Source organism: Salvelinus alpinus, chromosome 3 (genome assembly GCF_045679555.1).
Source record: "Salvelinus alpinus chromosome 3, SLU_Salpinus.1, whole genome shotgun sequence".
In the NCBI taxonomy this organism is placed as follows: Eukaryota; Metazoa; Chordata; class Actinopteri; order Salmoniformes; family Salmonidae; genus Salvelinus; species Salvelinus alpinus.
This window is the reverse complement of record NC_092088.1, coordinates 63,292,430-63,301,117: the sequence shown is the minus strand read 5'-3', so window position 1 is coordinate 63,301,117 and position 8,688 is coordinate 63,292,430.

The following is an 8,688-nucleotide window of genomic DNA, read 5'->3' as shown; positions in this document are numbered from 1 at the left end:
ATCATACATTAGGGAACCCTAAACTGACCAAAGATCCGTGTTAAAGTAACTTCCCAGTGTCTCCAGATTTTTATGAAATATGACCTATAATTACTTACAATATGAGTGAAATAGTTTTCCTTACAAAAAATGGTAATTAAGTATGTTAAAAAGCAGCTTTTGAGTGTTAGAATGGTGTGGGCCTACCCCATCAATAGAATGATGTGGACATATACCTGTCATTAAAAATATGAACGCTCGCAGACCGCTGATTGGCCAGCTCATCCTCCTCTAGACCGCTGACTGACCAACTCATCCTCCTCAGGGAGATTAAGGGCAACTTCTTCAACTGACGAGAAAAAATATATTCCTCATTCGACCAAGTAGGCTACCTACCATGTTTAGACTGAACTACAGGCATCAACTGCAGGTAAGCTACTGTAGTAGATCTTAATAGTGATGACACCTTTCTGGCATGGCCCCACTGACAGGTTTATAATCCCTGTGTCAACTCTGTTTGAATGCAGACATGTGAATGCAGATTTTAATCCTAACCAAACAGGGTTGATCGATGATAACAATAACATCCCTGTCTTTTCAAAGCAGTATTTTGTGTGTGTGTGTGTGTGTGTGTGTGTGTGTGTGTGTGTGTGTGTGTGTGTGTGTGTGTGTGTGTGTGTGTGTGTGTGTGTGTGTGTGTGTGTGTGTGTGTGTGTGTGTGTGTGTGTGTGTGTGTGTGTGTGTGTGTGTGTGTGTGTGTGTGTGTGCACATGCGTACATACGTACCTATGTGCGTGTTTGTGTGCTTTCTCCCTCAGCTGTCTGTCCGTCTCCCCTGAGGTGAAGTGGTTGATAAATGAAGGCCACTTCTGCTCTTTCATCCCTCTCGTCTCCTGGATTAAAATTGAAAATTTCTCAGTCCTCAATAGAATATCCACCATGTGTCACTCTTCAACACTTCAACACTCTGTGTCTGCTGGTAGTGGTTACCTAAAGTAACATTTTATTGCCAGTGTACTGTAGTTTTGTTAAGGGTATCTGAGAGGCTAGTCTGACTGCATACCAACCAACTCACTGTATAAGGAAATTTACTGTAGCTTACTTAGCATACTAGATTGTCTCATTGCAGTTGGTTGGAGCACTAATGAAAGGCAAAATCTAACTCAAAAATGTTTCTAGGGTTTGGGACCTCTATGATTTCCCCTCACTACCCGGGCCAGGTGCAGGGTAACCCCAGTGGGCCTGCCAGAAGAGGGTCTGGCTTTCTGAAGGCCAGGGTCACCCCCCCCTCTCCTCTCCCCCCACCTCTCCCTCGCTCAGGCAGTAGATGTTTCATTACTTCCGACCAGGTGAGACCAGGTATCAGTGTGTGTATTACCTGTCACTGTCAGGCCAGCAATTATAGGATTTGAGCACCCTGAGCAGAGCAGAGCAGGCTTCATGCCTGGGGCCTAGAGATGACTGAGAGGGCCAGGGAGAAGGACTGACAGTGTATGTGTGTGTGCAGAAACACACACAGCCACAGTCCACATGGGTATCTAATACAAAACACGAGAATGTGCACACACACACACACACATACACACGGCTGCATTCCAGCGGGGACCTTCTGGCATAGCTCACATGTTGCGTTGCCCTGTGTGTCTGTGGGTCAGTGATCTGTGTTGAGTGACAGTCTTTCAGCTCCCCGCGCTGTTTGTTTTCCTGAGACAGTGTCATCAATTCTGTAACAAGGGACCAGACACACCAACAACAGAGGCACAGGGACCTCCCTGCTTCCTTGTATGCAGCGACCCCAACTGATGGTGCGTGTATGCAGTAGCCAGACATGCCTCAGTGTGTGTGTGTGTGTGTGTGTGTGTGTGTGTGTGTGTGTGTGTGTGTGTGTGTGTGTGTGTGTGTGTGTGTGTGTGTGTGTGTGTGTGTGTGTGTGTGTGTGTGTGTGTGTGTGTGTGTGTGTGTGTGTGTGTGTGTGTGTGTGTGTGTGTGTGTGTGTGTGTGTGTGTGTGTGTGTGTGTGCGCGTGTGTGTGTTTGTTTAGTGACATGTTGCGTGCATGCAGTAGCCAGACGTGTTTTCTCTTCCGAGGCAATTGATCAAAGGTATATGCAGGCTTGGCATGCAAACTGAGAAACCACACCTTCCACACCTGAGATATCACAGACATCACCTCAAACATTTCCAACAGTCCATTTAATGTTATTTGCAATGCAAATATAAACCAGGGGGTGCTTGTGTATTAGAATATATGGACGTGATACTGGCAAGCCTACCACATTGTTACTATACTTTCAAACCACAGATGACAGTGATTTACATATGTTTACATGTACGTTAATACTTGAGTGGTGGGAATGGCTTTGAGAGGGATATTCAATGTCACATACAGTAATGTTGGCCACAAGCCTCTCTTTCTCTCCCTCACTCCTCTCCCTGTCTCTCTTTTTCTCTCTCTTTTTTTTCTCTCTCCAACAAAGACCCTTGTATGAGACCTGAAGACATATAGCTCTCTGACCTAATGCCTAGACTTTAGCTCAACAAGTGAACATCGTGTTGTGGAATGCAGGAGACCTGGGTTTGAACCCAGTCGGTCACACTAGCCCAGACCTCCTCAAGTGAGAAAGCAGAAGGCGTGAACATACATTCCTACTAAATTCAGTTCTACAGCAATTGATTGATGTAGTGTTTACCCGACTCTGACTGACCAGACCAGAGCTCAGTATAAATATGTAGCTCTGTAACACAATAGGAGGAAGTGGTAGGCTCACGTCTGCGTTTCTACGTCCACCCTTTGGTTGTACGTCTCTATGAAAAGAAAAAACAAACACCAGTTAATATTGGACCCATAACCATGGTCTTCAATTAATCCTTTCGCTCCAAACGGCTCATAATTCAACCTGATCAATTTTAAACAATGAACAATGATGTCAACGCCACTGTGTTGCTCTAAGGAAATGCACAGAGGAAATGTAAAAGCAGAGAGTCAGAGAGAAGAGCGTGCTTCTCTTCCAGGTCAGGAAGATTTTTAGTGTGTGTGTGTGTGTGTGCGTGCGTGCGTGTGTGTGTGTGTGTGTGTTTTACATACTTGTGAGTACCAAAAGTCCTCACAAGAATAGTAACCCAACTAAAATTATGAGAAGTGAGGAAATTTTGCCAGTCCTCACTTGTAAAAAGGCTATTTTAGGCTTAGGGGTTAGATTTAGGGTTAGAATTAGGGTGAGGTATGTGGTTAGGGTTAGCAGTTAGGTTTAGGGTTTTGGTTATGGTTATGGTTAGGGATAGGGTTAGGGTTAGAGTTTGAGTATGGGTAAGGGTTAGGGTTAGGGTTAAGTTTAGGGTTAGGAAAAATTTGATTTTGAATGGAAATTAATTTTATGTCCCCACAAGGATAGAAGAACAAAACGTGTGTGTGTGGTTCATGACAACTGTGTTTGTGTGTAACCAATTGTGTAAACTGTCCTACATGCCTGTGGCCAGATGACCTCAACTCAACCTTTTGTTTTTCTTCCAACATGGCTGTCCAGACAGATGTTTTATTGAAACAGAAACACAGCAGCAGCAGACCAAAGATTGGTAACCTCTGCCCACACATCCTATGCACAAGATTTTACATTTACATTTTAGTCATTTAACAGGGTTTTCCAAACTCGGTCCTGGGCCTCCCGGGTGCACATTTTGGTTTTTGCCCTATTACTACACAGCTGATTCAAATAACCAACTCATCAGCAAGCTTTGATTATCTGAATCAGCTGTTTAGTGCTAGGGCAAGAACCAAAACGTGCACCCGGGAGGGGGGGGGGGGGGGCAGGACCGAGTTTGGGAAACCTTGATGTAGCAGATGCTCTTATCCAGAGCGACTTACAGTTAGTGCATTTATCTTAAGGTACCTAGGGAAGACAACCCCATTCTACTGAGTTTTCCATTGCAGTTTCTGTATGTCTATTTCTTAGCGTGGGAGGTAGTGGAGAGGATAAGCTTATTTAAGTTGCATGTTTCTTCCTATACTGCTGCATTCCACCCCCCACCCTAACCCCACACAGAGACTCTGAACATGACTCATTACCAGTGTCGTAGATCACAGCCGTACAGGCCTTACATCCCCTGGTAGTGGGTCATATATACAAACACACACCTGCCCGGACCAAGGCTGCCTGGAGAATACAGCTGCCTGAGTTATGAGTCCCACAGGGGCAGGGGGGCAGGGGTCCGGGTATGGATCCGGGGGGTGGTGGTGTGTCTGGAGACCCAGACTAGCCTGACCTTACATCCTCTGGTTCACAGACCGACCTCTGCCCCCTATACCCCTGGTGTTGTTCCGACTGTGGTTTGTAAACTTCACCCATGACATGACATTTCTTCTTACACACCAAATAATGACAGCATTATTTCTACCTGTATTTCTAGTGTATTGCCACCAATCTACAACCTATAGCCACTCATTCCCAATCCACCAGTGGGTCCACACTATACCCACCATTAGAGAACGGTTGAACCACTGGTTAGCGTGACCCAGCAGTGTGGACGAGAGCTGGGTTGCACTGCAACTCTGGGCCTAAGCTACCCTCCGGCCTTGTCCTTTCCTCCAGAGAGAAGGAGGCCATCCGTCATGCTGGCCCAGGCAGAGGCACAATGGCATGGGCCTTTTACCCAGTGCTCATTCCCTCTCACACACCCTGCTGATAACACACAGCTTCCGGGACCTTGGAAGGGGACTGGAAGGGGACTGGAAGGGTCTCGCCCCTGACAGATATACAGTCTGGTCTCTGGCCTGCTTATTCAATGTGCTGATGCCAAGGCAAATTGCTTAGGAACTCCCTACAAGGTCGGTCAGGGATAAGGAGAAGATACATTTTCTGATGTATGTCCAATTATCAGTGCCCACTTTTGCACTACATACAATTGGATTATTGTGCTTTAATAAGAAACATATTTTGAGGGACATTGTGGGAACATTTACCAATTCATTTGATATTTGATAGCTACTTTCCAGAGGTGTAATGCATTTTACAGACCTGTACAATCCATCCCTCTAAAGCTCTTAACACCTTCTGCTGGGAAAACAAATCACATTTATGGCACTACTTCCATCTAATAAAAAGTATGAGGTGGCGCACACCCAGAGAAAATGATTTAGTATAGAGGTGCTGACTGACAGCGAATTAAACTGTAAGCTATAAAATAAATATATATACAGTGGGGCAAAAAAGTATTTAGTCAGCCACCAATTGTGCAAGTTCTCCCACTTAAAAAGATGAGAGAGGCCTTTAATTTTCATCATAGGTACACTTCAACTATGAAAGACAAAATGAGGGACAAAAATCCAGAAAATCACATTGTAGGATTTTTAATGAATTTATTTGCAAATTATGGTGGAAAATAAGTATTTGGTCAATAACAAAAGTTTATCTCAATACTTTGTTATATACCCTTTGTTGGCAATGACAGAGGTCAAACGTTTTCTGTAAGTCTTCACAAGGTTTTCACACACTGTTGCTGGTATTCTGGTGTCCTTTGACAGCTCTTTGGTCTTGGCCATAGTGGAGTTTGGAGTGTGACTGTTTGAGGTTGTGGACAGGTGTCTTTTATACTGATAACAAGTTCAAACAGGTGCCATTAATACAGGTAACGAGTGGAGGACAGAGGAGCCTCTTAAAGAAGAAGTTACAGGTCTGTGAGAGCCAGATATCTTGCTTGTTTGTAGGTGACCAAATACTTATTTTCCACCATAATTTGCAAATAAATTCATTAAAAATCCTACAATGTGATTTTCTGGATTTCTTTTTCTCATTTTGTCTGTCATAGTTGAAGTGTACCTATGATGAAAATTACAGGCCTCTCTCATCTTTTTAAGTGGGAGAACTTGCACAATTGGTGGCTGACTAAATACTTTTTTGCCCCACTGTATGTATATATACAGTGGGGAGAAGAAGTATTTGATACACTGACAATTTTGCAGCTTTTCCTACTTACAAAGCATGTAGAGGTCTGTAATTTGTATCATAGGTACACTTCAACTGTGAGAGACGGAATCTAAAACAAAAATCCAGAAAATCACATTGTATGATTTTTAAGTAATTAATTAGCATTTTATTGCATGACATAAGTATTTGATACATCAGAAAAGCAGAACTTAATATTTGGTACAGAAACCTTTGTTTGCAATTACAGAGATCATACGTGTCCTGTAGTTCTTGACCAGGTTTGCACACACTGCAGCAGGGATTTTGGCCCACTCCTCCATACAGACCTTCTCCAGATCCTTCAGGTTTCGGGGCTGTTGCTGGGCAATACGGCCATTCAGCTCCATCCAAAGATGTTCTATTGGGTTCAGGTCTGGAGACTGGCTAGGCCACTCCAGGACCTTGAGATGCTTCTTAGTTGCCCTGGCTGTGTGTTTCGGGTCGTTGTCATGCTGGAAGACCCAGTCACGACCCATCTTCAATGCTCTTACTGAGGGAAGGAGGTTGTTGGCCAAGATCTCGCGATACATGGCCCCATCCATCCTCCCCTCAATACGGTGCAGTCGTCCTGTCCCCTTTGCAGAAAAGCATCCCCAAAGAATGATGTTTCCACCTCCATGCTTCACGGTTGGGATGGTGTTCTTGGGGTTGTACTCATCCTTCTTCTTCCTCCAAACATGGCGAGTGGAGTTTAGACCAAAAAGCTCTATTTATGTCTCATCAGACCACATGACCTTCTCCCATTCCTCCTCTGGATCATCCAGATGGTCATTGGCAAACTTCAGACGGGCCTGGACATGCGCTGGCTTGAGCAGGGGGACCTTGCGTGCCCTGCAGGATTTTAATCCATGACGGCGTAGTGTGTTACTAATGGTTTTCTTTGAGACTGTGGTCCCAGCTCTCTTCAGGTCACTGACCAGGTCCTACCGTGTAGTTCTGGGCTGATCCCTCACCTTCCTCATGATCATTGATGCCCCACGAGGTGAGATCTTGCAAGGAGCCCCAGAACGAGGGTGATTGACCGTCATCTTGAACTTCTTCCATTTTCTAATAATTGCGACAACAGTTGTTGCCTTCTCACCAAGCTGCTTGCCTATTGTTCTGTAGCCCATCCAAGCCTTGTGCAGGTCTACAATTGTATCCCTGATGTCCTTACACAGCTCTCTGGTCTTGGCCATTGTGGAGAGGTTGGAGTCTGTTTGATTGAGTGTGTGGACAGGTGTCTTTTATGCAGGTAACGAGTTCAAACAGGTGCAGTTAATACAGGTAATGAGTGGAGAACAGGAGGGCTTCTTAAAGAAAAACTAACAGGTCTGTGAGAGCTGGAATACTTACTGGTTGGTAGGTGATCAAATACTTATGTCATGCAATAAAATGCATATGAATTACTTAATAATCATACAATGTGATTTTCTGGATTTTTGTTTTAGATTCCGTCTCTCACAGTTGAAGTGTACCTATGATAAAGAATGACAGACCTCTACATGCTTTGTAAGTAGGAAAACCTGCAAAATCGTCAGTGTATCAAATACTTGTTCTGTCACGACTCCGACCGAAGGTGGCTCCCCTTCCCGTTCGGGTGGCGCTCGGCGGTCGTCGTCGCCGGCCTACTAGCTGCCACTGTTTCTTTCTCCCCCTCCTTGTATGTTTCTTGATTACACCTGTTATGAGTTTGTAGGTGATTAGTAGGGCTTTATTATCAGCCGGCCCGCCTGTTTCTTTGTGCGGGATTGTTTGTGGTAACATTTGTGTATGTTGGAGACGAACGTGTTTGTTAATGTTCGTGGGTTTTGCTGTACTGTTTTAGTCCCTGTGTTTGGGGCGTTTGTTTTTCGGCACCCAGTGTTTTCGTGAGGTGGCCTATGTCCGCCGTTTGTGCATTAAAGAGCACTAAATTTGAACTCTCTGTTTCCTGCGCCTGACTTCACACCCACGACACCCAGATCGTTACATGTTCTCCCCACTGTATATATATATATATATATATAAATAAATAAACTCCCAGTAATTTATTGGGTGAATTCTATCTTAAACAACACAGGCGATACTCTCTCTGTAACGGATTATGGAACACTTTCCCATGGACATCCTCTTTAGATTATCTATTATCTTGATTAAGTAACTACCAACTCTCCAGTACTGTACTCTCAAACCCTTAGCCCAGAGAGAGATCTACACTACAGGCCTACATTTTACATTACAGGCATTTGGCAGACACTCTCATCCAGAGCAATTTACAGGAGCAATTAGGGTTACGTGCCTTGCTCAAGGGCACATCAACAGGTTTTTCAACTACTCGGCTCAGGGATTCAAACCAGTGACCTTTCTGTTACTGGTTCAATGCACTTAACTGCTAGGCTACCTAAGGCCCTGTCAGAGAGAGAGACTGTCTCTACAGGTTAGTGTGTGCGTACGTGTGTTTTGTGTGTAGCCTTCTCATGTCAAAGAGAACAGGAGCTAAGATGTTGAATATGGCCAGGTGGGATGACGGGCGTTTCATCATACCTTCAGTTTGGCTACATGTAACTCTATATTTTATTAAGGTAATTATCTCAGTGTAATTATCCTATGGAGAGTGAGCCACACCTACTTGAGTCATCTGTGAGTTGATGTGAACTAGGCCCACTAGCTACACTAAAATGAAATAAATGTCTTTGCACTGTTTTCTGCAATGTGATATGTTTATTTCGACTTTATTTTATTTTTTTACAGCTCCTGTGCTTCATTTGGATTAACATCTAAGATTAATT